The sequence below is a fragment of the Castor canadensis genome, chromosome 16 (genome assembly GCF_047511655.1).
Source record: "Castor canadensis chromosome 16, mCasCan1.hap1v2, whole genome shotgun sequence".
Classification (NCBI taxonomy): Eukaryota; Metazoa; Chordata; class Mammalia; order Rodentia; family Castoridae; genus Castor; species Castor canadensis.
Genome location: NC_133401.1, coordinates 69,762,464 through 69,788,653, shown reverse-complemented (window position 1 = coordinate 69,788,653; position 26,190 = coordinate 69,762,464). Strand labels below are relative to the sequence as shown.

Here is a 26,190-nt window from a genome sequence, read left to right as displayed (position 1 = left end):
AATATCAAAGTATTCAACATTATATCATCAGAATCCCAGAGGACAGAACATACAATGAAGAATTCTAAAAAAAAAAAAAAAAAAAAAAAAAAAGCAATTATTGAAATTGTGCCTGACAAATTTTTAATTTGGTGAAAATGCATAAACTACAGCTCAAAAAAGCTAAGTGAATACTGAATAAGAAAAATCAAAATTAATTCACACCTGGACTTAGTATAGTTCTACTATGAAAAACTAAAGATAAGGAAAAAGTCTGGAAAGCAACCAGAAAGAAACTGAATTATATGTAAAGAAATTTCCTATGGAATGACAGAAATCTTGGAGGCCTAAAAAAAAAACAGCCCAATATTTTTAAACTGCTGAAAGAAGAGAACTGTCAGGACATTCACCTGTTGGAGAAAAAGAGAATTTGTTTCAATCAAACAAGCCTTAAAGGAGACTAAAGGAAATTTCTCAAATTGAAAGGAAATGAAAAAGAAAGGAATTTTAGAATATCCTTAAGGAATAAAAACCAATGAAAGCAAGAAAAATAAAGGTACATACAATAGATCACCTTGAATTTCTTATGATTTTGATGAATCTGATACTGAATGTATGTATATCTGATGTGATACTGAATGTATATATAAGAAATTGTCAATACAACATTAATTCAAAGGTAGAGAACATAAAGGAATCAAGAAAAAGTAAGGCTTCCACATTAACACAAAGTAAAATATTGATAAAGTCAGTATCAATAAATTGTGATAAATTTTATGTACCATAATATTCAGAGAAACTGCTAAGAAAACTGTACAAAGTGATATGCTCAAAAACATGGCATAGGGGATGGATATATGATTCAAGAAGTGGAACTCTCGCTTAGCAAATGTGAAGCCCTGAGTTCAAACTCCAGTATATATATATATATATATATATAATGCAGTATTCAGATATAAAGAAGAATGAAAGTGTGACTTTTGCAGGTAAATAGATAGAACTGAGGATCCTCATATTAACAAAATAAACCAGGTTCAGAAGCACAAATGTTGAATGTTCTCCCTCAAATGTTGAATTTAGACATGAAAGACAAAGATAAATTTGTACACAAATAAATATTTGATCATATATATGCATATATATATATATATAGTGGAACTGTTTGCAGAACTTAGGGATGTGGGAGAGGAAAAGAGAATGATAGTGAATAATATCCAAATGTACTGCTCCAATGTATAAAGATGGCACAGTGAACACACTGAAAGCTCTTGAATAATACAGTGGAGGTAGAGAGACACAGGGATAATAATAGAGGAAAGAAACTAATAAATATAAAAGCAGAAATCAACAAAATTTCAAATAGGGTAAAAATAAGAAAGTAAGTAGAAAAATATGGTTCTTCTTAAAATCAGTAAGATTGGTAAGCCTCTAGGAAAAGTGACAAAGATGAAAACAAGACTATAAACATTGCAAATGTCAGAAATAAAACAGGAAACTTCACTACAGATCATGCAGTCATTGAAAGTATAATAAGATATACTAGGAAAGATTTTATACTCATATATTTGACAACTTGGAAGAAATACACTAATTCCTTGAAAACCACAAACCACCAAAACTTAGTCATGTTGACACATGTAATCTCAATAGTTGTATAACCACTGAAAATGTCTGATTTATAACTTGAAATGTCATTTTAAAGATTTTTAAATTTCAAGATTGTTTCAGTGGCAAGGACAAGAAAACATTTAAAGAACAGTTATGTGTTCAGGACATTGCTCAGATGGTAGAGTCTTGAGGCAGTCTTGAAGTCTTGAGTTTAAACCCCAATACTGTCTAAAACTAAAAAACAGTTTTCAAAACAAAGAAAACTCATAACACTCAAAGACAATAAGAGGTAAAATAAAGAACAGCTATTGACAAATTTACACAATATTTCCTAACAAGTAGAAGAGAAGAAAATGCTTGCAGATTCATTTTGGAAGGCAAAGTCTTTGAAAAATATTAATAAATCAATTTAAGCAGTCCATATAAAAATTATGTAACATAACCAATTGGGAGTTACTCTAGGTATGAAAGGTGATGCAACATTCAAAAATCAATTTATATAATCCAACATATCACAAAACTAAAGAATAAAATGTATACAATCATTTTATGCATTATAAGTATTTTTCAAACTTCAATACCTACTCATGATTCAATGTAAGATAATACAGCACATTAACAGAAAAAAGGAAGAAAAACAAGTGGTTATCTTATCTGGTGCAAAAGAAGTCATTTGATAATATTCAATACATTGTCATCTTAAAAATACTCAACAAACTAGGAAGAGAAGGAATGTTTCTTAACATAATTCGGGCCATATGTGTCAAACCCACAGTGAACATCATGCTCAATGGGAAAGAGCTAAAATTTTCCCTCTAAATCAGGATATTGATAATGATGAACACTTTTTGAAATTTCTGTGCAAGAGAACACTGGAAGTTTCAGCCAGAGCAATTAAATGAGGGAAAAATATGAAGGACATCTAAAATATAATGGAAAGCTTAAAATTATAACATTGGAAGTTAACTAGGTCATGAGGTTGGAACATTCATAAATGGGGATTCCAGGGACTTAGTGCCTTATAAAATTACAATGGAAAGTCCATAGGTTGCAACCTGAAATAAGGGTTCGCACCATAATCCAACCTTACTGCACCATAATCTTGCATTTTCAACTTTTAGACTGTGAGAAATAAAATTTCTGTTCTTTACTAACCACACAGCCTATAGTATTTTGTTCTGTAATCTCAAAGTTGCAAAGATATGCTTTGAATTAAAAGGAAAAAATCTTAAACATACACTTATCATACTTCCCAGTAATTCACACTTGGCCATTTTTCTGAGAAAAATGAAAATTTATGTTCACGGAAAATCCTACTCATGATTGTATTCAGCATCTAAAGGGTGAAGTATTGATATAAGCAACAATTTTGATGGATCTCAAAGTCACTAAGCTGAATGAAGAAGCCAGTCTCAAGAGGTCACATGCAGTATGACTCCATCATTAATAACATTCTTGAACTGTCAAAATTACACTGATGAGCAGATTACTGATTTGTGGGGTAGAGGATGGTGGTGATTGAGGAGGGTGTGACTATAAAAGGGCACCAGAGAGAGAAACTGTGGTGAAAATTTGTTCAATGATGTGATGTGGTAGGTACATGAATTTACACACATGATAAAATGATAGATCTCTACATACAAGACATAAGAAAGGGCTCACAAAGTATACTGTCTGCTAAGGGAATGATATAGAAATCATCTCTTTCTGAAAACTGTTTATAAATTCCAGGATGATTCTACAAGACAAGGAAGGTATGAGTTTTCTGAAATCAGCAACTGACTTGTTACCTGCAGTTCCCAGATGGCCTCCTGCTCATGACTCTGGGAGCTGAACCAGCACCCATACAGGCCAGCATCTGAGGGAGTGACTTTCTGCAGCCTCAGGAACACACGCCCATCCACAATGAAGTCCTTCACCAGCTCTGTTCTCACTTGATAGGCTGGCATCTACATATATTCCTTGTCTTCCCCATCCTGATAGAGGTGAACTATGTCAGAGAAGTGATCTTTGAAGAACTGCACTTCCATGGCCTCAGCATTTGTCTCAGGAGACAGGAAGCAGGAGAACACTACATCCTCTCCCAGAGAGACCCTGATGGGCTTCTCTGGTCCATTTACCTGCCACTGTCCTGTGGAAAGAAACACAAATGGTAACTGAGCAAAACCCATGTCAGTGTGTCCTGTGCAGGACTGGGGGAGGAGGTGACATGTAAGGGGTAGAACACTAATCTTGATCTCCTTACCACACTGCAGAACTTGTACCAGAGTATGTCTTTACACTTGACAGAACATATCCACACGAGCTACCTCACTTAGTCCTCAAAGATCTCCCTAGACGTGTATCATATTAATATTCCCATTTTCAAGATGAAAAACTATGCTTCAGTAAAACTGTCATGCAGATGAATGAAGGCAGTTTGCAAATGCAGACCCACTGACTAGAGGAGATTCTGTTCCCACATTCTCTTCCTCCTAATATCTGCCTCATTAAAATTCACAACAGCCCATTTTCCATCTTTACTTAAAACTAACAACCATCCCTCTTCTAATGATGCAATGAGGTTTGGTATGACCATAAATCTCCAGTTTTGGGCAATTAGTTTCCTTCAAATGTGAGTATGTTTTGTAAATATTTTATAGATACAAGGAGAATGTATATAATGTACATCCTACTCTGACTGTAAGTCAAACATGCATTGATGCTTCCTTGTTTTGTTGTTTACTTGGTCTGTCAACATCTGAAAGCTGTACTATACACTATGTCAAGGAAATTTTCCAATATTTATTTCAGAAATATTTCTTTTGGTGCTTTCAAACTGTGACATAAACTTCCTATAGCATGCACTTTTACACGTGTGTAATAAGAGCTTTCTAGTTCGTTATTTTTGTCTAATAGTGCTTGATTTAATCCTTTACTGACATGCCTTACCTTCGTTTTGCCCATATTTTCTTGACACATCTTGTATATCATCTCCAGTTTTAAACTTTCCTCATCATCTGGTGTCAAGAGTGATGATGATTTGTTTTCTGAGAGTTTCCCTGCACATCTTTCATCTCCATGTGGACAGGGTCTGTTTTGCTCATCATTGATCCCATATGCAACACAGAGTATGAGTTTCACAAACAAGGGCTACAAGTGTGAACAGTGAGTGCCGTTTTCCTTTTTCACTTGCTCATTTGTTTGTTGATCATTTTAGCAAGTTTCCTGATTTAAATTATACTTACTGCTCTGTAATAAATTCCTTTTTAGAGAGCTCACATATGGTGGGGGCCCACAGCCTTCAACTTCTTTGTACACAATCTCTTTGACTTGAGACATTTTTCTCATTTTAATTCTCAAGTATTTATTGACTAATTTATGCATCTAAGTGTAGGTGGTGCATATGAACAGGAAGCAAGACAGATTTTATATGTGAATACAAAATAAGTGAAATTTTTTATTTTACCACCAATTATTTCTAATTTAAACATTTTATATATCTTTCTGGAATGTATTTCACACATTTTTAAAGCATCAAAATCAACTTATTAGATCAACGTTGGCCTTGTAGGGTGGTCTCTCCCAACTAACCTGAAATAGAGGAGGCTGAGTCCTGACTCTTAATATGCACTCAGCCTCTGATTTCCCTGAACTGGGATGGACAAGCCTCATACCTGCTAACAGATTCATCCTAGGAAACTCGCCTCTCCCCTCACTCTGCTGAGGGCATCCTCTCCTATTTGGAACATATTGATTCCAGGGGTAGAAAAGTTCACAAGTCCTGAGATTTTAACAACCTTGAGGGCACATTTATTATAATGAGAGGCTGTAGATGATGCTGAGCTGCTGTCTAAATGAGTCCTCTAAAGGTTCCTCAGAAAGTCCCCAGTGGGCCTGAGTCCCAGTTGCTGTCAGTAGTAGCTTGCCTTTCAGCACATCCTCCATTGCTTGAGGCTTCATGCTCCCACCCTTTCATTTGGTTTCTCAGAATCACCTCCTAAACAAACTGCCTGCAGATCAGCCCTTGTCATTGCATCTGCTTTGGAGACATCACACGTGGTGTGGGCCCATACCTGTCAACTTCTATGCGCACAATCTCTTTGACTTGAGACATTTTTCTCTTTTTAATTCACCAGGATTTGTTGACTAATTTATGCTGGGCTGCCCTTGCTGCACTTGACATTTCTCTTGACTGTGGCAGCATTCTCAAGTCTTTTACTGTTTCTTTAACTGAGGAGCTCTGAAAAACACTGATGTTGAACACTGAACCGAGGGAGTTTTGTGTTACAAAGTCATGTAATTCTCTAACTTTCCTGTTGGGAATGTGATACTAGCTCCATGTCATAACAAGCAAACTAACACTTTGAAAAGTTCTGAGCCACAATGTGGAAATGTGGTCGTTTCTATGCAGTGCCTGAACTGAAAACAGCAAGGAAGCAGAGAAGCTCATTAGAAAATGGGTGAGAATGAAGGTAAATGAGAGGCACCCTTAAGAGTAACATGTAGATTTTGTTGTGAAAACCTATAAATTGTTATAGCATTATTATTATTTTTGGTTTTCTTGGGGTGTAGAACTCAGTTCCAAGCCTGACAGGCAAGCATTCTCACACTCAAACCACATCCCCAACATTTACACCAAATTTTTTAATTGAAGCCCACCAACAGGTTAATAGATAAAGAAAATGTGATGTATATTCACAATATATTTGGGTTTACTCATAAAGAATGAAGTTATATTTTTTGCAGGAAAATGGAACTGGAGATATAATGTTAAAAGAAGTAACAGAATCAAAAAGGCAAATATCATGTTTTTCTCTCATATGTGGAACTTAGAGAGGAAAAGAACATGAAAGCAAAATGGGGAGAATTTTTAATGTAGAAAGGGAAAAGGAAGAGGGAGAGTGGGAGAAAATTGGTAATAAAGGAAGTGAATATGATCAAAGTATGTTATGTGCAAGTATGAAAATGTCATAATGAAATCCATTATTTTACATAATTAGCATAGGCTAATCAATCAGCATGTGTTTTAAAATTAATTTTTAGAATTTTAATTGTATATCTTTATGGGGTACCATGTGACAATTAGGCTGTACATCAGAATAATTAATATTCCTCTCTGTAAAATTACCTTGTGTTTGGAGACTCTGGGTCCTTTTTTATAGTTATTCATAAAATATGTAATGGGTTATTGTGGATTGTAATTACACTATTGTTATGTAAATTAAGTTTTGAATGCCTTTGTTCCCATTTTCTTACTCTTATTTAGTAAAAGAGACACAGGTAGACAGTCAATGGATGGATCCTGCATAGAGGGAAGGGTAGACTCAGCTGAACCTTATACAGCTGAACACTGACTGCCCAGAGTCCTGTGGCTACTCTAACTCCTCTTTTTTTTTAATCAACTACTTAGTATTTCATCAAGTAGATTTTATTTTGAATGGTGACAGGGAAGAGAAAGAAGACTGGATTTCTGCCCCAAATAAGACACATTGAGTCAAATTCTAGACGTCTTTCCTACCTGCAGGTTACATATCACAAGAGTTTCTATCTAAGCATGCCCAGTTTAACCATTGTCACTTTTCCTCAAGTGTTTTCTTCTACCATGGCACCCAAATTAGAAAGCTAGGTATTCTAGAGAACCTTCTTGCTTAAACTCTTAGACTTCATCATTGACAAGATCTAATTTGTTCAACTCCAAGTACCTGGTGGGTTCCCACTACAGTGACCTCTTTTCAACACTCTACACATAGCATTTTTCAGATACTTTAATGGTGTCTACAGTGCCTAAATCCTTCCCACTGCCCCATGCCTCCCACAGCCCCAGGCATTGGTAAATTCCAGGCTTGAACTAAGAGAAGCCAGAGAAATATAAACAACAAAAAATGCATCTACCCCATTGTTCTGCAGTATCAAGTAAAGAACTCAAAATGGACAAAAAGAGGTTGTCCTGGATAGCTTACCTGGCACCTGCCTGAGAGACTGACAATGAGCATGAGCACAAGTGCCATGGATGTGTTCCAGTGATATGATTTCATGTTTTGGAAACCAGACACAGCAGGGACGGATGAAAAATTTAGTTATAAAACAGTTCAGGTGTACACACCTGAACTGCCAATAAATGTTACAATGTAGTATTTCTTAATTCAAGCATATTTTGAAACTCTCTTGTTTACTTTATTCTTTAAGCTGTACAAGTATAAAATCCATAAAGTATCAACAATCTTATTAATGATCTTTTAAAATTTTTCACAATGGCTCCCTCTTCTCTATTGTTTTATTAGCTTGAAGTTTAGATGAGAGGTTCATTTGCCGTTCTTCTAGCTGTCCTGTGCATTAGCACTCTCTCTTATGTGCTTGTTTGATCAATGAATTTCTTAGACTTTCTGCTGGAATTAACTTAAGAGTGCGCGATTATTGTCATCAGTAAACTAAGTCAATCTTCAAGTGGTAATGTCATTGTTTTCTTGCTATGTCATTAGCTTGATGATTAAAGTACAAGTTTGGGTTAAAACCAAATTGGCTTTCATTATTAGGTTTTCCAATTATTTTAGTTAATAATTTAAAGAGCTATTTAGAGAAATGTGAGGTCATACAAAACTCACTAACTTTTATGCTCTTAAGTGACAATTACCGAATTAGTGAAGTTTATTTTCATTATGCTTAATATGGCAATTTTTCACTTCTATTAAAAAGGAATATTCATTTACTAATTAAAGGTAAATGACAGATAAGACACCAATTCTATTTCAAGAATTTTGACTAAGTGATATGTTGCACAATGAGTTTCTTTTTTAATGGAAGTCTTAATTTACTTACCTTTTTTTTAAAAAAAAGGCTGGTATTGATATGGAAGATTTGTGTAGGTCTGAAATCCCCCACTCAACCTTGCTTGCTTAGGTGATTAGCCAGAGGGAGGATTAGTATTCATGAAGCCAAAGAATAAACTTCATGGACAACAAGGGTGAGCAAAGTGGGAGAGTTTACTGAGATAAAAAAGTCGGAAATAGTAGAGCCTCCAGGTCTGGGAGAAATCTGAAGATAGGGTGCCAGAAAAGTGATGTGGTGTCAGGTGTTTGTTCATTTTTTCCGGGGCATTGCTCAATCTCTATGCTAACTGAGTGTATAGGAAGCAGCATTCTGGTTGGCTGTGCCTGCAATGTTCTGACTGGCCATGCCCTAATCCTCATACTGTCCTTATTCTGGTCAGTTCTGCTTTTCCTTCTTTCCACTCTTTAAAGTCACAGGGAGGTCATAATGGAGGGTTCCAAGGGTCTTTCTGTCTCATTGCCCCCTCTGAAAAAGTAACTCTAACTGCCTTTATAGAAAAAGGACAATGACCACTCTTTGGTTGCTTTGAGCTAGAAAGGGGCACTGGTAGGGGACAGTAGTCAGGGTCTTCTCACAGAGGCCTATCTAAGGGTCCCCAGTAGATAAAGGTATTTATTTTAGGCTCCATTTTAATCTCAAACTGAAAAGCTGAAAAGGAAATTTAATCATTAAAACATTAAGAAAAATGTATAATGTCTACTGAAAGCATCTGCCATTCATAGAAACAGTATAGTAGATTGATAGCTGCTAGTTTGTAATCCTTGCTTTGCTTTAGAACAGTTGCTTTTGCCTTAGAACAGTTTGTCACTGGTGGAGAAAGCTGTAGGGTCTTTAAAGTGGATTTTAGCAGGGGTGGCATCAATTGTTCAGCCTATTTCACTTTGAGTGGTCCATACTTCTGAACCCTCATCTATCTCCATTAAGCGTAGACACAATAATTGCCCTGGTGCTGTGGGAATAGTAGTGTGCATATGAGCCAGAATGTCTCTCCCCAACAGCGGAATTGGGATTTTTGGCTTGATTAATAAGGTGTGTGTCAAAAGGAAGTCATCCCATTCACAACTGAGAGGCAGAGAGAAGTATCTGGTTAGAGGCTTTCCTGATACACCCTTTATAATTACTTGGTGGATAGAGAGGAATCCAGGGTTTGAGTGAATGACTGTATAACTAGCTCCTGTGTTGAGGAGGAAATTTAAAGGCATTTCCTCCAAATTTAAAATCACCTAAGGTTCCAGTTCAGAGATGTCAGTTCAAAGAATGGGAGGTAAATGACAATGTCTTGTGTCCCTTCAACCCTGTTGCTGAGCCGTTGTGAGGAGTTTAGACCCAGAGACCTTCATCACTGGGAGCAGCCAGACCTCCAGTGGACTGCCCTGTAAATGTGACAAGGCTTTGGGGGTTCTTTTGTCCAGGTACATTTTCACTGGAAACGTCCTTCTGGACCACATTTAAAGTAGACTGTACTGGATCATCTCCTCCTGTTGGGAGCGGGGGAGTGCCAATTTATATTAGCCTCTCTCAGAGTGGCCTCTAGGGCTGCCATATTTTTTATGGCATTCTCTCTCAGAAGCTTGTTACTCATTCATGTTATAAAATATTTCTGTAGCCATTTTTTAAAAAACTGTCTATTTTCAGGTCCTAATGGAATCTTAAAGTTTCTTCCAGATATCCAGAGCATATTGGGTTATGAACTTGTATTTCAGTACTAATTGTCCCTCATAGGAGTAAGAGGTCATTCTAGTAAGTTTGGTTAAAGCTTCTCTCAGTCTTTCTAAAAAGGACAATAATAGACACATACAAAATCTACACAATGACACACAAAAACACTACATTAATTTGAGTGCACTCTCAGATATTGTCTTTTTCTTCTTTTTTTAGTAGACAAGTCACTAGAAGTCTCCCTAAGAGGCAAGATGAACTTAGTGCTTTTCATTCTTAAGCGGTTTACAACAGAGGTCTCCAACACAAACACCCTGGGTTTTCTGTTATCTTACATTCCTTCCCTGCCAATTGCTAGGACAAAATTCTCAAATGACCCCAAATACTCAGAGAAGCCTAGAAGAAGATTTCTAAAATTCCTTATCAGATGAGCAGTAAAATGGTTTCACCCCAAATGGCCCCAAAGAGCCTCTGGACAACAAGGAAATGGAAGGTGAAGGCCCAAGGTACACAGATCAAGGAAAGCTCACCAAGGTCAGACGTCAGGGCTCTAAAGTACAGAGGTTTATTTCTGTGTCTCAGAAATTTTTAGTAAAAAGTAGTCAATGCTGGCCAAGCAGAAAGATAAGAAAAGAAGTCCCTAGAATAAAAGCAATTCCAGCAGCTGAGGGGAACTGATTTCATCATTCCTCTTCATTCAGAGTTGATTAGCTATGGGTGGTCAAGTGATAATGCCATTGTTTTCTTGCTATATCTTTAACTTAATGATTAAAATACAGCTTTTTAAAAATAAATGGCATTCATTATGCTGTCCAATTATTTTAGATAATAATTGTTAAGGAAATAGTTAAAGAAATGTGAAGCCATACAAAACTCACAAGCTTTTATGCTCTGAAGTAGCAATTATTAAATTCATGAGGCTAGTTTACATTATGCCAAATATGGTTAGTTTTTTCACTGATATTAAAAAGGAATATCATTTTTTCATTAAAAATGAGAAATGATAGGACACCAATTCTATTTCAAGATCTTTAACTAGATCATTTGTTGCACAATGAATTGCTTTTATCATGAAATGTCTTAGATTTCCTACTTGCAAAATAAAGGCAACAATTTTAAAAAAAGAAAGAAAAAGAAAGGGAGAGGTTCATTAGGGTAGGTCAGGTCAGAGATACATAGCTGCTTTATGCATGCAGACACTTGCTTTGTTTCCCAAGGAGTCCTGGCAAGGTCATCAGGTTGGTCAGCTCTTCCTCAAGTCCACAGGCTGACAGTGCTCTGACTTCTCTAACAATTGTGCTCTCTGTGTGTCAATTTGATTGCACCACAGTGTCCAGAGTAAGCATTTTTTCTGTGCCTGTCTTTGAGTGTATTTCCAGATGGGATTAGTATTTGAATCATCTTCAAAACGTCCTTTCCTTTTTTTTCATCTAAAACTTTATGACACAACTGAGCAAGCCCCAAAATGCTCCTGTCTCCCATTTTAACCTACCGAACATGTGCCTCCTGACCTTGAACTAAGGATGCCCAAAAATGTATCTTTCCTCCTTTTTTGGTTTAAGATTGTATTAGCATATAACACTATGATAGTTGTGACTGTGTTTAAAGTATATCTTAGTTGGATTTACCCCCTCCATCGTTCTCACTCTTCCTCCCCCTCCTTTTAGAACAATTCATTCTTCTATTTTAATATATGGATATAATATGAATCCATCATATACACACTCATTCATCCTTTCCTTGTGCCCACCCCCTCACACTGGCATCCACCCCTCCGAAAAGATTTATTTTTCCCTTCTGCCCTTCATTTATAAATAGGTGTATATTGATAGTCCAAGGGGGTTTTGTCTTGGTATTTCATGTGTGTATATTTCAGGCTTTTATCAAATTAAACCCCTCCTCTCCATTATTTATTTTTTCTCTAGCCCCCTCCCACAAGCACTTGCCACAATATACTTATTTATGTCATGTTTTTCATTACTAATTTCAACTCAGTATTCAAAGGGGTTTCACAGTGTATCCATGCTGTGAGTGTACTTTGCTTTGCTCTGTTCAACCCCTTCCATTACTTTCTCTTACCCCTTCCTCTCCTCCATTTTTCAACAGCTTTCAATAGAAATCATTGTATCCTTGACCTCCCAGGCTAAGTGCTCTTTCTTAGGATCTCGGGAAAATTGGTTTCATCTAATACATACAATCAGAAACCAAAAATTAACATAAGCACCTGCTTAGAATACCCCTTGTTATGTGATAAGATTAAGTAAACCCACCAACCACCCTACCTCTTCCATAAGGACTGCCCAGATTTTTCCCACCTTACAATTTATGAATTGTTCTTGAACAAAGAAATCAATGTTTCTCTGCCACCTGGGAGGGGCCATTGCTTCCCTTATGGTGCTTTCCTCCTACTCTTTCTTTTTCCTTCAATAAAGTTTTGCTACTGTTTTGCAATCCATGTCTCTGTCTACTTCTCTATTCAGGTGACACAAGAATGTGAAATCTTCTGGATAAGAAGCTTTTTAGACCACTCAGCCTGGTAACAGTGTAATTCAAATCAGTCTGGAAAGCCTGTAAACCAGGATAGACAATGGTATAAATCCCATTCGAAGGGAGAAGGCTAATGTCTCAGATTAAGCAGCTAGGCAAGAAGAAAGAGAGGAGGTTTCCTTATTCCTTCCATGTTGTTATAGTCAACTTTGAATAGACAGATGGTTCTCACTCACATTAGAAAGAGAAATCTTTACTGCGTCCACAGGTTCAAATGCTTATCCCATGTGGAAATACACTCAAAGACAGACAAAGAAATAATGCTTAGTCTAGGCACTTTAGAGTTCAATCAAGTTGACACACAAAATTAATCATCACAGAAGCCAGTTGTTAAAGAAGACAGAGCCCGGTCAGCCTGTGTACTTGATCAAAAGAGCTATCGCTGCCAACCTGATGACCTTCCCAGGACTGCTTAGGAAACAAAGCTAGTATCTTCATACATAAAGCAACTATATAACTGTGGTCTGACCCACACTAACTAACAAACCAGTCCCTTTCTAGTTTCTTTTTAAAAATAACTGCCTTTATTTCATGAGTAGGAAAATTAAGACATTTCATGAAAAAAAGAAATTCATTATGTAACACATTATGTAGTCAAAGATCTTGACACTGAATCAGTGTCCTAACTATCATTTCTCACCTTTAAGTAATAAGTGAATATTCCTTTTTAATGGAGGTAAAAAAATTACCCATATTAAGTGTAATGAAACAAACCTTATTAATTTAATAATTACCACTTCAGAGCATAAAAGCTACTAAGTTTTGTAAGGCTTCACATTTCTTTTAATATTTCTGTAAATTATTAAGTAAAATAATTGTGAAGCATAATAATGAATGCCATTTGGTTTTAAATCAAAAATTGTACCCTAATCATCAAGCTAATGACATAGCAGGAAAACAGTGTCATTACCACTTGAAGATTATCTTAGTCTACTGTTAACTATCTAATCACTCCAGTTTATTCCAGGAGAGAGTCTAAAGCACATCAGAGAGTGTGCTAATGCACAGGACAGCTACAACAATGGCAAATAAAGCTCTAATTTAAACTTCTGAGGTAATAAAACAGCAAAGAGGTGGGAACCATTGTAAAAAAATTTTAAATTTCTTTTCTTAAAAGATCATTAATACTTTATAAATTTTATATTTGTGACATCCTGTACAACTTAAAGAATAAAGTAAGCAAGAGAGAAACAAAATACACTTGAAGTAAGAAGTTGTGCACTGTAACTTTTATAAGCAAAAATTTCTTTAAGTTTCAAGCAAGTTTAGCTCCCGTTCATTACTTACTAGCACCACTTTAAGTAGGCCAGCTTACATGATTTTTACTTCTTTTACTTACTACATAGTTCTGAGGATATGCTTATACTTTGACCAAATGATGTTGATATTATAGACATGACAACAGTACATCACTATTCAGTCAAATCTTTTGCCTTTCTTTGTGATTTCTTCAGCCTTACTTTTTTTTCCAGTCAGTACATAAACGCTTTCCCCAAAACTCTGAGTCTTCTACTCATATTTAGGTAAAAGCTGGAGCATCCTATCAGTAGTTTAAAAATGTGACTGTCAACCTTCTTTTTCCCCCTCCAATTGCATGATCTTAACAAAATTTGTGCAGAGAGACAGGCAAAGTTTTCAAGTTTCTTACTACCAATCAGCTAGCTGGGGTCTTTTGCTCTACTTGGTTAGGAATCAGGGGTGGGAAAGGAGAGGCTTGGCTAGTACTGGCAGTCCTGGGCGCTTGAGTCCCCAAGGCCTAGGGACTGAACTGGCAGACCTAGTAGCTTATAGATCCAAATCTGAGAGCTAGAGGCCTATTTGTCCAAGCTATAGAACCCAGAGTCTTAATGGCTCTACAAAGTCATATAATGGTGGTTTATTGCTCTGGACTTGAACCATTACTAGAACTGACACTTGGCAACTTTTGTAGTCCGTGGCTTCAAGTAGTAGTGAGTGGCAGCAACAGACATTTCTGCTAATGTTAGAGCTCCTGAGTGGATCATGGATCACTCAGTTCCTAGAGTGCTTAGTGTTAACAGTTCTTCAGCATAGGCGGCAGGGTCCTTGATCCATGACAGCAGCTAGTGTTAAAGCTCCAGGGGAAACAATGTTAGGAGCCTGACTCCTTAAATTTTGGCAGCTCCCTGCAACTGATATCATACTGGATTTTTGCTCCCCCAGCAGTCAAAAAGTTCCAGACAAGCAGTTAAGAGTTAAAGCAAATTTATGCCACAGACCAGGAGGTAAGAATAAAGCAAGAACAAAGTTTATTGAACTTTGTTTAATAGCAAAGCACACTGACAGGTGGGAGTTAGTGAAAAAGCTAAGCCAAAGGATGGCTGAAGTTTATAGGATTAAACAGGGGCTGTCTTTAGGCACCCCTCCCCACTCTACTTTGAAGTTGTAGCTATAATTGGCTGTTTGAATAACTTCTTGCCAAACACAACCATCTGGCTGCCCCCTCCATTCTTATCAGGCTGGACATTCCAAGAGAGTCTGGTTAGTTCGTCTTGTCCTTACAACCTGTCATGTACATTTATTACTATGCTCATTATTCTACTGAAATTTACTTATTTCTCTCTCTTTCTAACTCTTTCCCCCAAACTCTCAGCTAGTTGTGATTTTTAAAAAATCTCTATGGTTTTCCCTTCTAACTGTTGCAATTATGCTGTATGTGGCTTTGCACACTTATCAACTTTCACTTAGCAGTATACACTTAATGTTCCTCCATGTCTTTTTATGGATTGATAGCTCATTTCTTTTTATTTCCGATATATTCCAAAATATAAATGAATCACACTTTGTTCATCCATTCTTCTATTGAAGGACATGTTGATTGCTCCAATTTTTGGCAGTTATAAATAAACCTGCTATAAACACTTGCGTGTAATGTTTTTGCGTGTATAAATTTTCAGCTCATTTGGGTAAATATCAAAGAGTATGTTTGCTGAATCATATAGCATGTTTAGCTTTGTTTGAAATGGCCAAACTCTTCGAAAATGACTCCATCCTTTATTCCCATCTGCAAGAAATGAGAGTTCCTGTCCCTCCACATCCTCTTTAGTGTATATTTATTATGCAAAGGGATCACTGTGTATTTCCATACATCCTTCCCTTTTGAAAACAATTTTGATTGATTTCTGCATTCTCTTTTCACACATGCCTGTAATATACTTAGATCACACCTCCCCATCACCCTCTTTTGTCTTCCCCCTTTCCTACTAGCTTCCCTCCAAACAGTTCCCATGTGGGTATATCTTCTGGTGAAGGAAACATTTAATCCTAATGCTAACAACAGTCAGCTATTCCATTTTCCCCAATCAAATGTTTATTACGCATTTTATATCTCATTTATTTTGACTTTCAAAACTAATCATTAAAATAAGACAATACTAAACAATCCTGAGATACTCTTTTCCTCTAAAGTTCTACACAGCACCTGCACTTTTCTACTCACCTCCTATCAATATTCTCGATTTCACTTCTGGGCTCTGGTCAGTGAGTTGCATGGAACATGATATGTTCCCTGAATTTTCTTAAACTATAAGGGAGGTTTCAACATGGAAATGACCACGTATGACTTTATTCACTTTGGAGTCTGTGAGTAGTTCAAGTCCTTCTGGATCTTTCCACTTGACTCTGGGCTGGGATATTCAACTACAGGACTGATAGAGTAGCTGGATGCCTCCACCAATGTATCCCACAATGGAAATGAGAGGAGTTGAGCCCATCTCTGGGAAAAAAAGATAAGTGAAAACCAAGGTCATAACCCAAGACCACAACTCTCCTAAGCCAGATTCATCAAGCCTATCCACACAACAGTCCTCTATTTCTCTCTTTCCCTCTTACTCACATGGAGAAAATGAACAACTTGTAGGGGAAGACATAGCTTCCTTGAGGTGACATTTGTACCCTGCTGTATCACATAAATGTGTTTCTATAGCTAGAAAAGTAGAGGAGATAGAGAAAAATTTCAGGCAAAGGGGTAAGTACATTCCATGGAATCCAGTGTGTATATGCCATAGTGCTTTCAAGAAATATCTAGCAGCATTTGGTATTTCTGGATTGTAGTGTGCAAGAAAAGGATGTGAAATGAGGTCTGAGACTACCACAGAATCAGTAAATGCAGGGCCTCAAGGAATGTGGAGCATACCCTGTAAGCATAGTAGGTACTGAAGCCACTATAGGACTATGACTGGTTTCCATCAGGTGGTTGTTATGATTTATCACTATCTAGAAAATCACTCTAAAGCATCATGAAATTGGGTTTCAGGTACTCCTAAAAAGAAGGGTGCCCAGTCAGACAATCAATGCATCACTCAGATGAGAGATGAAAAGGGCAACAGATGTGGAAGAGATAGGAAAGGAGAGGTGGACACAAGAGTTGTTTGGGATCTTGATTCAAAGGACTAGTTAGATCCAATGAGGGTTAAGCTTAACTTCCATTTATGATTTGGACACTAAGGTCAGCAGTCCATATAGAATTAAAGCTTATTTGATTATTTGGTATTACCCATCTCCCCACACCAGACAGAAATTTGCCATTCTGGGTAACTCCCCACATCTTGCCCAATTCATGCAGTCTTATAAATATTATTTGAGGGAAATGGATGAATGAATAGTATAGGTTGATATAATATTTTAAATGTTCACCTTTTTACAAAAATTATCTAATCATTCTGAAAACCAAGAAAATGTCATCATTGAGAATAATCAACTAATACCAAAACCAAAATTAATCAGATGTTGGAAATTAACTTACAAATAGTTTTAAGGAAGTACTACAAAAATGCTTCAATACATGATTATAGACCAGGTGTGGTGGTGCATGCCTGTAGTCCCAGGTATTCCAGAGGTGGAGGTACGAGGATTGTTGTTCTAGGGTGCACTGGACAAAGAGAGTGAGACTGTATCTGAAAAATAAGCAAAAGCTAAAAGAGTCTGTGGCATGGCTTCAGTGATAGAGCACTTGCCTAGCAAGCACAGGGACCTGAATTCAATCCTCAGTACAGACAAATAATACTAATGATGATGTTGATGATTAGAATATCTCTTGAAACATATAACAATATGGAAAAACTTAACACCAAATAGATTTGCAAAAAAATCATATGGATATTATATAACTGAAAAAATAAAACAAATTAAAATGTACTTAGGGGATCAATAGTGAAACAGATCTGATACAGGACATAATCCATGAATGTGAGGATAGACAAATAGAACTGACTGAATTTTAACAACAATGAATCAGAAGATTTTTTAAAATATACCCTCAGGAGCCTGTAGGATAATCTCAAAGTATTCAGCATTATATCATCCGAGTCGCAGAAGGACAAAATATACAATGACGAATTCTTAAAAAAAGAATTTGATGAAATTCTCAAATTGGTGAAAATGCATAAAACTGAGTGACCATAAAAGCTGAGTGAATGCCGAATAAGAAAAATCAAAATAAATTTACACCTGGACTTACTAAGGTTCATCTGTAATAAACTAAAAACACAGAAAAAATCTGGAAAACAACAGGAAGAAATCTTGCTTTACATATTAAGAAACTGTTTTTTTAATGTCATCAGAAATCTGGGAGGCCTAAAGGAAGTGGCCCAGTTTTTTGCAATTTCTGAAAGGAAAGAACTGTCAGGACATTCTCCTTGGTTTGGTATCAACCAAACCAAGTCTTAAAGGATCACTAAAGGAAATTTCTGAAATTGAAAGAAAGTGATAAAGGAAGGAATAGTAAAACATCCTTAATGCATAAAAACCATTGAAAGTGGGAAAAATAAAGCTACATACAAAAGATCACCCTTATATTTCTTAAATCATTTTCAAGATTCAAATAAAACAATAGTTTTATCTTATCTGGTGTGATACTGAATGTCTGTAAAAGAAATCCTCAATACAATGTTAATTCAATTGTGAAGATCATAAAAGGAATCAAGTGAAGTAAGGTTTCTACATTTACACAAAGTAAAATATTGATAAAGTCAGTATCAACAAATTGTGATAAATTTTATGTACCATATATTCAGAGCAACTGCTAAGAAAACTATACAAAGTGATAGGCTCAAAAACATGGCATAGAAGATGGAGACAGGACTCAAGAAGTGGAACTCTTGCTTAACAAATGTGAAGCCCTAAGTTCAAACTCCAGTATATATATATATATATATATATATATATATATATATACAATGCAGTATTCAGATATAAAGAAGAATGAAAGTATGACTTTTGCAGGTAAATAGATAGAACTGAGGATCCTCATATTAACAAAATAAACCAGGTTCAGAAGCACAAAGGTTGGATGTTCTCCCTCAAATGTTGAATTTAGACATGAAAGATAAAGATAAATTTGTACACAAATAAATATTTGATCATATACATGCATACACACAAATAGTGGAACTGTTTGCAGGACTTAGGGATGTGGGAGAGGAAAAGAGAATGATAGTGAATAATATCCAAATGTACTGCTCCAATGTATAAAGATGGCACAGTGAACACACTGAAAGCTCTTGAATAACACAGTGGAGGTAGAGACAGGGACAATAATAAAGGAAAAAAACTAATAAAGATCAAAGCAGAATTCAACAAAATTTCAAATAGGGTAAAAATAAGAAAATCAGTGAGAAAAATATGGTTCTTCTTAAAATTAGTAAGATTGACAAGCCTCAAGGAAAAGTGACAAAGATGAAAACAAGACTACAAACATTGCAAATGTCAGAAATAAAACAGGAAACTTCACTACAGATCATGCAGTCATTGAAAGTATAATAAGATATACTAGGAAAGGTTTTATACTCATATATTTGACAACTTGGAAGAAATACACTAATTCCTTAAAACCCACAAACCACCAAAACTTAGTCATGTTGACATATGTAATCTGAATAGTTGTATAACCACTGAAAATGTCTGATTTATAACTTGAAATGTCATTTTAAAGATTTTTAAATTTCAAGATGGTTTCACTGGCAAGGACAAGAAAACATTTAAAGAACAGTTAAGTGTTCAGGACATTGTTCAGATGGCAGAGTCTTGAGGCAGTCTTGAAGTCTTGAGTTTAAACCCCAGTACTGTCCAAAACTAAAACAGTTTTCAAAACAAAGAAAACTCATAACACTCAAAGACAATAAGAAATAAAATAAAGAACAGTTATTGACAAATTTACACAATATTTCCCAACAAGTAGAAGAGAAGAAAATGCTTGCAAATTCATTTTGGAAGGCAAAGTCTTTGAAAAATATTAATAAATCAATTTAAGCAGTCCATATAAAAATTATGTAACATAACCAATTGGGAGTTACTCTAGGTATGAAAGGTGATGCAACATTCAAAAATCAATTTATATAATCCAACATATCACAAAACTAAAGAATAAAAAGTATACAATCATTTTTACGCATTACAAGTATTTTTAAAACTTCAACACCTATTCATGCTTCAATGTAAGATAATACAGCACATTAACAGAAAAAAGGAAGAAAAACAAGTGGTTATCTTAACTGGTGCAAAAAATTCATTTGATAATATTCAATACATTGTCACCTTAAAAATACTCAATGAACTAAGAAGAGAAGGAATGTTTCTTAACATAATTTGGGCCATATGTGTCAAACCCACAGTGAACATCACGCTCAATGGGAAAGAGCTAAAATGTTCCCTCTAAGATCAGGACCAAGACAGCAATGAACACTTTTTGATATTTATGTTTAAGAGAACACCGGACGTTTCAGCCACAGCAATAAATGAGGGAAAGATATAAAGGACACCTAAACTAGAATGGAAATCACAAAATTAGAATACTGGAGGTTAATTAGTTCATGAGGTTGGAGTCCTCATGAATTGTGATTCCGGGCACCTAGTGTAATTGTAAACTTACAAAGACAAGTCCATAGGTGGCAACCTGAATACTGGTCTGCACCAGAACATAACCTAACCTTGGATTTCCAGTTTCTAGACTATGAGAAATAAAATTTCTGTTCTGTACTAACCACAAAGCCTATGGCATTTTGTTATAGAAGACAAAACTGACAAAGACATGATATGAATTAAAAGGAAAATCTAAACATACACTTATCATACATCTCAGAAATCACATTGCTGGCCATTTTTCTGAGAGAAATGAAAACTTACGTCCACAGAAAAACCTGCCGATGATTGTATAAAACAATTTAAAGGAGTGAAGTAATGATACAAGCAACAACTTGGATGGATCCCAGGGTCATTATGCTAAACAAAAAAGTCAATCTCAAAAGGTCACATGCAGTATGACTCTATTATTAATAACATTCTGGAATTGTTGAAATTATAATGATGAACAGATCACTGGTTTGTGGGGTGGTGAGGAGGGTGAAAAAGGGCACCAGTGAGAGATGTTTGTGGTGAAAAGTTTGTTCAATGATTTGATGTGGTAATTATAAGAATTTACACAGGTGGTAAGATGATAGAACTCTACACACAGACATAACAAAGTGGTCACAAAGGATACTGTCTGCTAAGGGAATAATACAAAAATCAGCTCTTTCATAAAGCTGTTTATAAAATCCGGGATGATTTTATGAGTTCTCTGAAATAGGCAAGTAACCTGTTACCTGAAGTTCCTAGATGGCCTCCTGTTCATGAGTCTGGGAGCTGGACCAGCACCCATACAGACCTGCATCTGAGAAAGTGAGTTTCTTCAGCCTCAGGAACACACGCCCATCCACAATGAAGTCCTTCACCAGCTCTGTTCTCACTTGATAGGCTGACATCTACATATCTTTCTTGTCTTCCCCATCCTGATAGAGGTGGACTATGTCAGAGAAGTGATCTTTGAAGAACTGCACTTCCATGGCCTCAGCATTTGTCTCAGGAGACAGGAAGCAGGAGAACCCTACATCCTCTCCCACAGAGTCCTGGATGGGCTTCTCTGGTCAATTTCCCTGCCACTGTCCTGTGGAAAGAAACACAAGTGGTAACTGAGCAAAACCCATGTCAGTGTGTCCTGTGCAGGACTGGGGGAGGAGGTGACATGTAAGGGGTAGAACACTAATCTTGATCTCCTTACTACACTGCAGGACTGGCACTTGAGTATGTCTTTACACTTGACAGAACATATCCACACGAGCTACCTCACTCAGTCCTCAAAGATCTCCCTATATGTGTATCATATTAATATTCCCATTTTCAAGATGAAAAACTATGCTTCAGTAAAACTGTCATGCAGATGAATGAAGGCAGTTTGCAAATGCAGACCCATTGACTAGAGGAGATTCTGTACCCACATTCTCTTCCTCCTAATGTCTGCCTCATTAAAATTCACAACAGCCCATTTTCCAACTTCTTTACTTAAAACTAACAACCATCCTTCTTCTAATGATGCAATGAGGTTTGGTATGACCATAAATCTGCAGTTTTGGGCAATTAGTTTCCTTCAAATGTGAGTATGTTTTGTAAATATTTTATGGATACAAGGAGGATGTATATAATGTACATCCTACTCTGACTGTAGTCAAACATGCATTTATGCATCCTTGTTTTGTTGTTTACTTGGTCTGTCAACATCTGAAAGCTGTACTATACACTATGTCAAGGAAATTTTCCAATATTTATTTCAGAAATGTCTCTTTTGGTGCTTTCAAACTGTGATATAAACTTTCTACAGCATGCACTTTTACACTTGTGTAATAAGAGCTTTCTAGTTCATTATTTTGGCCTTAATAGTGTTTGATTTAATCCTTTACTGACATGCCTTACCTTCGTTTTGTCCATATTTTCTTGATACATCTTGGCTCTCATCTCCAGTTTTAAACTTTCCTCATCATCTGGTGTCAAGAGTGATGATTTGTTTTCTGAGGGTTTCCCTGCACATCTCTCCACTCCATGTGGACAAGTCCTGTTTTGCTCATCATTGATCCCATATCCAACACAGAGCATGAGCTTCACAAACAAGGGCTACAAGTGTGAATGGTGAGTGCCATTTTCCTTTTTCCCTTGCTCATCTGTTTGATGATCATTTTAAAAATTTTACTGGCTTAAATCACACTTACTACTCTGTAATAAATTCCTTTTTAGAGAGTTCACATACGGTCGGGGCCCACAGCCTTCAACTTCTTTGTACACAATCTCTTTGACTTGCAACATTTTCTCTTGATTAATTCATAAGGAGTCATTGATGAATTTATGCATCTAAGTGTAGATGGTGCACGTGAATAGGTTTTATATGTTAATTCCAAAATAAGTGAAAAATTTTATCACTAATTATTTCTAATTTAACTATGTTTTATATATCTTTCTGAAATGATTTTCACACATTCTTGAAGGAGATGGTTATTAGATCAACTTTGACCTTGTAGCATAGTCTATGACCAAAAAACCTGAACTAGCAGAGGCTGAGCCCTGCTTCTTAATATGCACTCAGAATCTGACTTCCCTGCAGGAGGATAGATAAGCCCCATACCTGCTGACAATTCCATCTTATGAAACTGGACTCTCCCCTTCCCCTGCTGAGGGCCTCCTCCAACATTTGGAACTTAGTGACCCACGGGTGTGGAAACTTAAATTCAGAGATTTAACCTGATGGAAGGCAACAGATGAATTCCCATTCCTGCCTCATTCTCACTGAGATGATTCTTAGCCACTGTCTAAACTATTCCTCTAAAGGTTCCCTAGAAGGTGCCTGTTGCTGTCAGCTGCAGCTTGCTCTTTAGCACACCCTCCATGCCTTCAGGCTCACTCTCCCACCCTCTCATTTCATTTCTTAGAATCATCTCCTAAATCCATTACCTATGGAACAGCCCTTGTCACTGGATCTCCTTTGGACTCCTCGATCTAAGCCTGGTGTGCTGCACTTGCTGCACTTGTCATTTCCCTTGTCTGTAGCAGCATTTTCAAGTGTTTTACTGTCTCTTTAAATGAGGAACCCTGGAAAAAACTGATGTTGAACAATGCACCAAGGGATCTTTATATTAACTTCATCCAGTCCCCTAACAGTCCTGTCAGGAAAGTGATATGAGCTCCATGTCATAACAAACAAATACTTTGAGAAGTTCTGAGCCAAAAGCTCAAATGCAGAGGAAAGGGGAATGTTAAAAATGAAGTCTTTCTGTCTCTGTATTCATTTCCCTGCTGTGTCTCTCTTGAAACAGCACAGAAGCAGAGAAGTTCACCAGCAAATGGGTGAGAATGAAGCTAGATGAGAGGCACTCATAATAACATGTAGATTTTGTTGTGAAAACATACATTTTTAGTATTATTTTTATTTTTGTTACTCCTGGTGTTTAGAACTCAGGGTTTGAGCCTGCTAGGCAAGTGTTCTAACACTTAAGGCACATCCCCAACATTTTATATCATATTTTTTATTGAAGCCCATCAACAGGTGTGTAGATAGAGGAAATGTCATATATAGTCACAAAATAGTTTAATTTAGCCATAAAGAACTAAGCTGTATTATTTGCAGGAAAATGGATGGAATTGGAGATCAGCATGCTAAGAGAAGTAATCCAGTATCAGAAAGACACATGTCACGTTTTTCTCTCATATGTGGAACTTATAGGGGAAAAGTACATGAAAGTAAAAGGGGAACAATTATGAATATGGAAATACAAAAGGGAAAGGGGGAGAAAAAAGGGTAATAAAGAAGTGCATGCGATCAAAGTATGCTACGTTAATGTATGAAAATATAATGAAACCCATTACTTTGTATAATTAATATAGGCTAATAAGTCAGCACATGTTTTAAAATTAATTTTTAGAATTTTAATTATATATCCTTATGGGGTATTGTGTGACAATTTAATATAACTGTTTGCTATATATCAGGAAAATTCACATTACCTCTCTGTAAAATTTCCTTGTGATTGGAAAATTTGTGTTCTTCTCTTTCAGTTTTTCATAAAAAATGTAATAGGTTATTGTGAATTATAGTCATACTGCTGTTATGTTGAGTAAGTTTTGAATGCCTTTGTTCCCATTTTCTCACTGTTGTTTAGCAAAACAGACATAGGTAGACAGGCAATGGATCGATCCTTCATACAGGGAAGGAAGACTCAGCCGAACCTTATACGGCTGAGCACTGACTACCCAGATACCTTTGCATACTCAGACTTCCTTTTGTAAACAATCAACTACTTAATGCATTATAAAGTAGGTTTTATTTTTAAAACCTACTTTAAAAATAAAAGTAACAGGAAGGAGAAAGAAGACTGGATTTCTACCACAAATAAGCTAGATTCTGAGTCAAATTCTGGACATCTTTCCTACCCTCTGGTTACATATCACACGTGTTTCCATCTCAGCATGCCCGCAGTTTGACCATTGTCTTTTCCTCAAGTGTCTTCTCTCACCCCGGCATCCAAATCAGAAAGTGAGATATTCTAGAGACCATCCATGCTTAAACCCTCAAACCTCATCATTGAGAACAACTAATTTCCTTCCTCACTACTTTGACCTCTCTTCAACACTCCACACACAGCATTTCTTTTTTTTCTTTTATTATTCATATGTGCATACAAGGCTTGGGTCATTTCTCCCCCCTGCCCCAACCCCCTCCCTTACCACCCAATCTGCCCCCTCCCTCTCCCCCCCACCCTCTCAATACCCAGCAGAAACTATTTTGCCCTTATTTCTAATTTTGTTGTAGAGAGAGTATAAGCCATAATAGGAAGGAACAAGGGTTTTTGCTGGTTGAGATAAGGATAGCTATACAGGGCATTGACTCACATTGATTTCCTGTGTGTATGTGTTACCTTCTAGGTTAATTCTTTTTGGTCTGCCCTTTTCTCTAGTTCCTGGTCCCCTTTTCCTATTGGCCTCAGTTGCTTTTAAGGTATCTGCTTTAGTTTCTCTGCATTAAGGGCAACAAATGCTAGCTAGTTTTTTAGGTGTCTTACCTATCCTCACTCCTCCCTTGTGTGCTCTCGCTTTTATCATGTGCTCAAAGTCCAATCCCATTGTTGCACACACAGCATTTCTTAGATATGCCTGAATCCTTCCCGCTGTCCCATGCCTCCTGCAGCCCCTTATATTGGTAAACTCCAGCTTGAAGTAAGAGAAGTCAGGGAAATAGAAACAACAAAGATGCACCTACCACATTGCTCTGCAATAGCAAGTAAAGAACTCAAACTGCTAGTCAACAAGAAGTGGACAGAAAGAGTCTGTCCTGGATAGCTTACCTGACCCCAGATTGAGGAGACTGACAAGCAACATGAGCACAAGGGCCATGGATGTGTTCCAGTAGGATGATCTCATGCTTTGGAAAGCAGAGACAGCAGGGATGAATGGAAGATTTAGTTAGAGAGCAGGAAAACTTTTAACATATAGAAGAACTGATATAAATATATCCTTGCAATAAAGATTCTTTAAATGAAAATCAAGTGGCCTTTGCAGTTAAACAAACATTAAGAGTTCTCAGAGAGGCATGTTTCCAGAATTCACCCTGGTACCTGCCTTCTATTGTACTGGTGTACATCTTCATTCCTGGATTTGTTGTTTTCATTTAGAAGTGTATTTTATTCTTCAAAACCTTGAGTAAGTGAGGAAAGGAGGAGGGGAAAGAAGAAGGGAGGGAGAGAGAAAAAGAGAGAAGGAGAGGGGAGTGAAGGG

General features: G+C 36.6%; 1 pseudogene; it reads right to left on the bottom strand.

Annotated features, from left to right (window-relative positions):
- LOC109678584 (butyrophilin-like protein 8) overlaps window positions 1-25,809 on the bottom strand; it is a 32,592-nt pseudogene extending 6,783 nt beyond the window's left edge.
- Between the last annotated feature and the right edge of the window lie 381 nt (window positions 25,810-26,190).